This window comes from Anneissia japonica, unplaced genomic scaffold (genome assembly GCF_011630105.1).
Source record: "Anneissia japonica isolate Jap-2015-1 unplaced genomic scaffold, ASM1163010v1 scaffold284800_len683186_cov164, whole genome shotgun sequence".
Taxonomy (NCBI): Eukaryota; Metazoa; Echinodermata; class Crinoidea; order Comatulida; family Comatulidae; genus Anneissia; species Anneissia japonica.
The window spans coordinates 1,558-10,530 of record NW_022711393.1 but is presented as its reverse complement, the minus strand read 5'-3'; the positions used below and the strand labels follow the sequence as shown (position 1 = coordinate 10,530).

At 34.8% G+C, this 8,973-nt stretch overlaps 1 protein-coding gene across 1 annotated transcript in view; it reads right to left on the bottom strand.

Moving 5' to 3' along the window:
- The window catches only part of LOC117107472 (E3 ubiquitin-protein ligase rnf213-alpha-like), a 16,798-nt gene extending 16,063 nt beyond the window's left edge, over nt 1–735 (bottom strand). The window contains exon 1 of the mRNA XM_033249171.1: nt 465–735. The gene's annotated coding sequence lies outside the window, so the exon portion shown is untranslated. The remainder of the gene's footprint in view (nt 1–464) is intronic.
- Between the last annotated feature and the right edge of the window lie 8,238 nt (nt 736–8,973).

The following is an 8,973-nucleotide window of genomic DNA, read 5'->3' as shown; positions in this document are numbered from 1 at the left end:
AGGACCACCACACTACCAAAAGAGATTTGAATGCTATTGCCTATGAATTAAAAAGAGTTATTTATTAATGTGTTCGTCTTCTGTTTACTCACAACATTCTACTTCAACAATAATATTAAACAACAATAACGACAATAAATTAGTAATATTTGACTTGTTGACTTGTGGCCGAGTTGACTGTAGCCAAACTTTTTGTGGCCGAGTTGACTTGTGGCCGAGTTAACTTGTGGCCGAGTTGACTTGTGGCCGAGTTGGATCGAATTCGATAACAATTACTACAATCTAAAGTTACTGCACTAGGCCTACTACTAGGGCCTATAATAGGCCTCGGTCTAGCTAGACTTAGGATAAATCCCAAGTGAAGGGTCGGGCCTATAAAAAAGTAAGTAAGCGACCACGCACAGACCTTACTTTACACTTAAAACAATACTAGAGTTAAGCTGCAGGAGGCCATTTTTTTTTACCTGAAATAGAGGGTCACATCACTACACTTAACATTACAACATTACAATCCTCGCACCCCTAGACAGGCGCGCTAAAGAGTAACTCGTCAGACTCGGTCGGAGCTGGCCTGTGTATTTTGATACTTCTCGCATTTGATTTCAAAAACGATGACAACAAAACGCCTTCTTATTATTATTAGCTTTCAATACGTTGAGATTTAGCCTTTTTTCACTATCGAATTCGATTGCAATTTCTTAGTTAAGAAACACAAGCAATAGTCTAGGCCTAGGCTATAAATGATTGCGTTTTGGCTTTACCAAAGTTGGGGGTTTTCCCACCTCATTAGCATATTGGAAATTCCCTGACCAAAACAAAATGGTATTATCTTAAATTGGGTTTATATACGCTAAATATAAGTCATGCATTCAATATTTTTTTTGAATTTTTAAAAACGTAGTTTTAAGTGAGTCTACTATAAATAAAATCGATTCTAATTCAACTCTTATACATTTTAATGAGAGCATAGACATGTTGGTATGCATTTAAGAAGATGGTATTCCCTAACAATAATGGACTCAACCGCAATTCTTGAAGCATGACAAACAACCCAAGTCAGTGGTGCGTAACCAAAAGAAATAAGATAAGCTTTTAGGCTGAATTCTTGTCCTCATGTTATCTAAAAATTCATAACTCCATAACGGAGGGTCGCATCATATTAAGTTTTTTCTGGAAAATGTTCTCAAAAGACTATTCTACGTCCACTATATGGTTGAAAAAAAATTGAAAAAAGTTTTTGACCTCTGAAATCAAGATGGAAAAGGAAAAGCCTATATAAGTAGTGTATTAAAATAGGCCTATGTATTACAGTGCAGAAGCATAGATAGTACTTTCGTACTGTTCCAGAGGTACCGATAATATATACAGATTTCTCTTATTATAAAGTACAAGTTATGTTTTATAAAGATAGTATAGTAAATCATGTTTTTAACACAGGAAATTGTCATATGGTAACTAAATCAATGCTAGTCAAGAGTACTACTAGAAGACAACTATATACAGAAGCTAAAATTATGCATGACGTCAACGTCATGAAGTCACGCCCCCTCGGCTAAACGCGTTGTATTTAGCAACTACCAAAAATAATTTCATGAAAGTTTTAGATAATCGGTAATTATAGAGGGCAGCAATCATGTTTTAATAAAAGTCACACGTTATTTTTTTTTATCATCGGTTCGTAGCGTTTTTACCAGTTATTGAAAGATATAATTGAATTTTATATCGATTAATTGACATTATGTTGATTGTAATTGTCGGTGTATTTTTACTGTGAAGATTCAAAACTTCATGTGTTTTAAAGAACCGTAACAAACAGCAACTCTATTCCAACCCAAAGCCTCACTGCTAGTACCTGTTCTTGTTCTTGTTTTTATTTTTTGTTTTTGTTACAAAAACTTTAAAAGCTTCCAGTGTCGCCAGTTTTGAACGGGCCTGCATGAAATTTTGTACGCATAAACTAGAGGAGATTTACAACAAACGTTCATAGCTTTTTTTTTTAAAGTTAGACCCTAGGGTTTCCCCACCATAGGCGGATTCAAAGGGGAGGCCTTTAATTTTTCAAAATTTAAAGTTTTGAGAAAAAAGAAGAAAATTCTACTGAAATTTTGATTTTAATAGTGCCATTTCCTGCCATCTAGAGGTGTCATAATCATAATTTTTTACCTCAGCCCCAACCATGGTGTGCCTGATGTAGTATTGATCCTCCATCTCTCAAATCCCCCTCCGGGCCCACTCTATCTCAATGGACGGCGTCACTGCCTACACCTACAAAACAAAACAGGGGTTTCAAACTTTAAAAGCGTCAAAAGCGCCCAGCGTCGCCAGTTTTGAAGGGACGTGCAGGAAATGTTGTACACAAACTAGGTGATTTCAGCTTCTAGAGAAGGGAAAGTCAACTAAAAGGCCGGGTACTAGGTTTAAGTCCTGCGGCAAGGCCGAGTTTTTTTTCTTAGTTTTCAGATTTCTCTTCTGTTACGGTCCAATATAGGCCTATATAGGTATAGAATTCATGAGATTTTTATGTTCAAATGCTATGTTAGAATCCGTTTTTTTTTATCACATTATTTTGTAAGTTTGACCCACACCCCTCCCCTTACATAACCATCAATCCCCTTCCCCAATTTAAGTGTCATGTTTTGATTTTATTCTTATTTTTATTTTACTGTATGTACAAATTGTATTGTGATGTTTATAAAAGACAAAATAAAGAATGAATAAATGAACAGAAAACTTTAATTCATCAGTTTTTATTTCTTGAACATTTTACTTAAGCACATCATATTTAACTGTCATACATATGCTAATAATTTCAACTCATTTTAGTTGATAGCATAATTTATTTTAATTTATTATAATTGACATGAAAAATGTATATTAATTATGCTGCCTTCTCAGTTTATCTTATCATTCTGTACAATATTACATTTAATTGATTAAATAAATTAACTTCTGATTGTTATCATTTTGGTATCTAATGGTTTATGAGAAGGCTTTTGATTTAATATTATTTTAGAGGAGTTATTAAGCTTGGTTTCCATATATTCGCTACACGCTATAGCCAACAGCTTTCAGCGATGCTGATCGGTTGATCGGTTGAGGGAGCCTTTATTCAGGGAGCCGATTGCGTCCGGGACCGCTATGTAGTACACACCGAAAACACTGTAGCGACAGTGTAACGATTTTAAGGAAACCAGGCTGAGCTCACAATCAGCGGTGGCGGCAGAAATTTGCTGACGGAGGGGTCCGGACTAAGGCGACGACGAAGTCTCAGTCGACTGCCCGGAATAAAAAAATAACTGTTAGGGTCCATGAGGAGAGTTTTAATGGCTTGATTTGGTGCTTTTAGACCACAATTAGCTATCAAAAAAGTGTTATTTGAACAGGCAAGTTATTGTTTCAATTAATTTTTGGTCCAACGACCTAGTCATTTATCGGACGACAGGGGTCCAGGCCCGTCCGGGGGAGGGGGAATGCTTCCCTCCCCCCCCCCAACTGGCCTGGCGCCACCACTGCTCACAATCCCTAGGTCCTTTTTATTTATTTATTTATTAAAACCATGTTTTGAGTGGGTGACCCTTACAGAATAAATCTAATGTTCAGGGGCCCACTTAAATACAAATATATAAAAAGTATATAAAAATAGCCAATCTATCAATTAATCATAAAATTTAAAAGACCAAATATTAAAATTCTAAAAATATAAAATAAGAAAAAGAAAGCAAAAGAAAGAAAACAGATAAAACACACAATGTAAAAACAAACACACGCCCCCCCCCCCCACCAAACACACACACAGACACCCGAGCCCAAACAGGAAAAAAACCTAAGTCCTGAATCAATCAATCAAGAAATTAATAAATTTATAAGGCACATTAAGCTCTATGCACAAAATAAACACCTCAAGGAGAAATTACAAGATTCCACTCTTAAGTAATAACTGCATATAAAGTTTATACTGTATAAATTTTTAAAAAATTTTAACCAAAAACAGAAAACATAATTCACAGCAAACTATCACCATATAACTACCGTACATCTACTGTACTTTCTTAGCTTTGACAAATTTTTTTTGTTTTTATTTTAAATAATAAATATTTGCAGACAAGATGTACAAAATGTCTTGCCTAATCAAATTCAGATAAATCTTTCTTACAAATTGACAAATCAAAAAGTTTTCCTTGACACTAAATGTGAGGTCTCACTACAAAATGAGTCTCATCGTTAGAAAATCAAAAAATGAGTTTATATTACATTTTGGTAGATCACAATAAGCTTTAATTTGGTCTTTGAATGGCTTCCCTAGGATCCAGAGATGTGAGCATTTAAAGTTTTGGTGTAGGTGTATGAGAACCAGGTTTTGAGAAAATCGGCCTCTAAGATAAACTAACCTGTACAAATAATAGGACTAGAATTACAGAATATGCGAAGAGAACATTGTTTTAGTAAGAAAATTCATTTAAAAAGTACACAATCATAAAATATAAGTATCAAGTTATTCAAAAACATTAAAATCAAAATTTTTGTTTTTTATTTTGGTGAATATCTCAATATGATTTCACCAACGATGCGTCTCATTTCGTGTAGAGACCTCACAAATATGGGCTTTTGCCCCCCACCCCCAAGAGAGTACAATAATTCAGACATTTAGGACATTACTACCCACATTTTCAGAGACAATATTAAAAGAGACAATATAGAATTAAGATATGCCCCCTTGAAAAAGGTTTTCACATGTACTTATTTTATAAGAAAACATTTTATAAGAACAGTGAAGCTGAAATTTCATAAAAATTAAGGCCAAAATAAGAATATTTTGAGCTTGATTGACAAGAAAAAAAGAACACTAAGCATCTTTTTTGTGTCTACTGGAATGGATTTCCACTTCCACTAGATCATTGCCTCTGCATGTTAAAGCCTCTTTCAAGTGGTCTTTATCCTTAACTGCAATTTGTCTCCAGCAATATAGTAACCGAAAATCCAAGTGTCTCTTGTAAATGTCTGAATCATTACACTTTTGTTGGGCAAATGTCCACCTTTAACGTTGACCAGTCTTCCTTCAAAATTCATCCAGATCATTCTGATACTTCTTGACGACTTGTTATTAAACTTCATCTGTTTTATTGTTCCTCCTGTCCTAGATTTCATCCAGCTCATTATTGTTATCCTATTTGAATAAAAAAATATTATCAATTTGTGAGAAAAAAAGTATCTGAACTTTTCTTAGTGCAAGCAATACATGATTACTAGGCCTTCAAATTAATTATTAATTTTTGTTTACTTAATATTCATGCAGTGTATCCAATTACTGGGTGCTAGACAAAATACTGTAAATGCTCATATAAGCACCACAGCACTTATACAATGTGTGTAGGCTTCAGTGCAGCACTAATTGTCCTTTGTTACCTACAGGCATTCCTGTAGTCCAGTAGTTAATAATAAATATTTGTAATATAAAGAAATGTTTGTGTCTTCATTGTATTCATTTTACCACTTTATACATTTTATTTAAAACCCTGTTTCATTACACACAGTGTAGTATGTACTCTTAAGCACTACAGCCCTTATTTGAGAATGGCGCTTAGCAAAAAAAAAAAAAAAATTGGTTTGGTGCAACACTTATGAAGATTTGCAGTTTAAATATGAGCATTTACAGTAACATTTTTTTATTTGGCTGCGTTTTGTTTTGCCTCCTCACTTAGTTCATCCTCATGGAATATAAAAAGTGCTGCCAAAGATTGATAATGAAAGACAACCAGGTTACAGCGCATGCCATGGTGGTAGGGGAGGCTGAAATTGCTTTAAAATTCAGAAAAAGTAAGAGCAAATTGAGGCAGTAAAAATGTCAAATGATGAGGTTTTTATATTTAGAAAAATGAAAAACTGCTGTTCCATATTTACAGCGGGTGTGACTATGTAATACCCGCTATAACACAGTTAATTTAATACAAATTTGTAAAGTTTCTCTGTATGAAAAGTTTGTAAAAATAAGAACAAACCTAGGCCTACTAGGCTAAGTACATTCTGAGCCTGAGATCGGTCAAAAATAAGAACACAGAGCCTGTCCAAAATTTGTATTAAAAAAAAGTGTATCGAGCCCACGGCGGAATTCAATCATTAATATCCACTACGGCGGTGGCCCACTTGGGCGCGATAACCCGAATTGCCTCGTCGGCGCCTTGCGTAGGCCTGTGGTGACCAGGACTAACCTGCTAGCAAGGACTGTCGCAGTCCTAACCTACTTGCTAAGCATAGTGAAAATCAGGGAGGTATGGCTATTATAACTGTACTTATTTGTAGTAAGGAAACATCTTACCTTAAATTTCAGGTAGGCCTAGGTACTAGACCTACACCAAAACACAAACGTTACGTTAGGCCTAGGCCCTAGGCCTCGTCCTAGTCTACGACTGTACCTAAGCGTGTTGTGGTTCGAGAAAACGTTTTGCTGGAATACCACCACCTTTTATACCTTTTATTTTATTTTTATTAATATTTTTTTTATTTTTTTATTTTTTTTAAATATATTTTTTATACCTTTTATTTATCTTTTTTTTCTCTCTTTTGATAGAATGTAAAATCGCCCTCTCTACTAATTGTGAATAATTAATAAAATATATTTGCATAATCTAATTTGAATATTTTTATAATCTTATTAATAACATGATTTTTTCAAATAAAACGGACAATTATTTTGAATACTTTAATACAAACTTAATATATTAATTCGGGCAATTCGGGTTATCGTGTTATTAATAACAATTATTTTCAATATTTAAGGTTTTCTTACTTTAAAAAATGAGCTTGAATTAATTTGACACCATGACCATGCGTAATATTGACCCACAGCTGTATATATATGAATATGATTTTTTAATTAGGTTACCTGCCTCTTTTCTCGAACGGATTCCGATCTAGTATACATTCTGAGCGCTTGGCCATATTTTCGAGGTGTACGTCGTTTGTTTGTACTACTAGCGAGTATTCGCGGGCGGGAGCTTCCGGCAAGTTTCGGAGTTAGGTAGTCTCAAGATTCGACTGACAGGTACTTGATAGTGCTAGGTTCTCCGCATTATGGCTTAGGGGTCGCGGTGCTTTCCTCCCTCCGTTCAGTTGTTTCAATTGGGACCGAGTTAGTGAACCCTATAGTTAATGGTCTTGCTTGGTGCATAACCTTGCATGGAATGGATAGGGCTAGTCGGGATGGAATGACTAGGGCGCCGATTCCTGGCCAGGGTGAAAGCTCGTTTTGCTATATTTTTTCTTATCTATTATATTTTTTATTGCTTTGAGGAACACGTACAGGATGAAAGTATTAGATGGTAATTATAGAGGGCAGCAATCATGTATTAATAAAGGTCACACATTACTATTTTTTATCATCAGTAGCGTACTAGTTATTGAAAGATTCAATTGATTTTATATCGATGAATTAACTTAATTGACATTAAGTTGATTGTAATTGTCGGTGTATCTTTGCTGTGAAGATTCAAAACTTCATATGTTTTAAAGAACCGTAACAATTACAGCTACTGTAATTAATTAATGTAGAAGCCTTGATATCGGTAAATTGCAGTCTGCCGCCCTCTATTTATTTTCGTCGAGAACTTTAACTTTCTTTCAGCTTGCTGATATTCATAGATTATCTGTCTGCCGCCCTCTCTGTGCTGACAGAGCCCCATTGCTCTGTCTCAAGATTCGACTGACAGGTACTTGTTAGTGCAAAGTTCATCGCATTTATGGATTAGGGGTTGTTATATACTGATGGTATTATGGTACTGTACTACTTTATAGAGAGTAGTAATAAGCACTTGCCGCGACATGCGCGCGTGCGTATGGTTATCTGTAACAGTGCTATGCACTGTGGTTGTTGTTGAATAAACAAGGCTCTCCTATACCGAACAAGGTTGTGGCTGTGTTTATTGTGTCCGTCTTAATGCTTATTTGTGAGCGTGTTTTATGGATATGTGCTATGCAGACGTGACAGGGGTCGCGGTGCTTCTTCCCTCAGTTCATTTGTCTCAAATGGGACCGAGAACCCTATAGATAATGGTCTTGCTTGGTGCATAACCTTGCATAGAATCGATAGGGATAGTCGGGGAGTAATAATAATAAACATTTATATAGCGCCAATTTAAAAATTTATCAAAGGCGCAGGAGAAAAACAAACTCAGTAACATTTCTCGAAAAGGTGAAACTTTAAGTTCTTCTTAAAAGAATATAAATTAGGCGAATTACGAACAGAAAAAGGAAGAGAATTCCACAGAGAAGGAGCTTGAACAGAAAAAGCACGTTGACCATATGTTTTGGTTTTGTTTCGAGGAGATGGAACTGTCAAAAGATTTTTTTGAAGATGAACGAATATGGCGGATAGGTACCGTACATGACATTTTAAGTGATGCAACAAATATAATGGTTTGTGAAACGCAAGTAACTTATATACCAAAAGAAGCAATTTGAAAATACAACGTTTTTTAACGGGAAGCCAATGAAGACACTTTAGGGCTGGTGTTATGTGTTGACGTCTTGGGATCAGTGAAACAATACGAGCAGCAGAATTTTGGATTTTTTGTAAACGCAGAATTGTGGTATCGGGTAGTGCAATAAAAAGTGAGTTGCAATAATCTAACTTAGATGAAATGAAGGCATGGACTAAAACTAAAATGACTAGGGTGCCTATTTCTGGCCATGGTGAAAGCTCATTTTGCTATGTTTTTTTCTTACCTTATTATATTTTTTATTTAAAAATTATAAATAAGTAAGTAACCACATTGCTTTGAGGAACCCGATTAATTTTAATACCTCTTCAGAAACATAATTAAATTAATCGAGTTAATAGAGAAATTATTGTACAATAATTAATTATTAATAATTATTATTTAATAATAATTATTATTTATTGCAATAATCTCCTCGAAAACATTGGGTATCGAATGCAAAAATAACTTCATGAAAGTTTTATATAATTGGTAATTATAG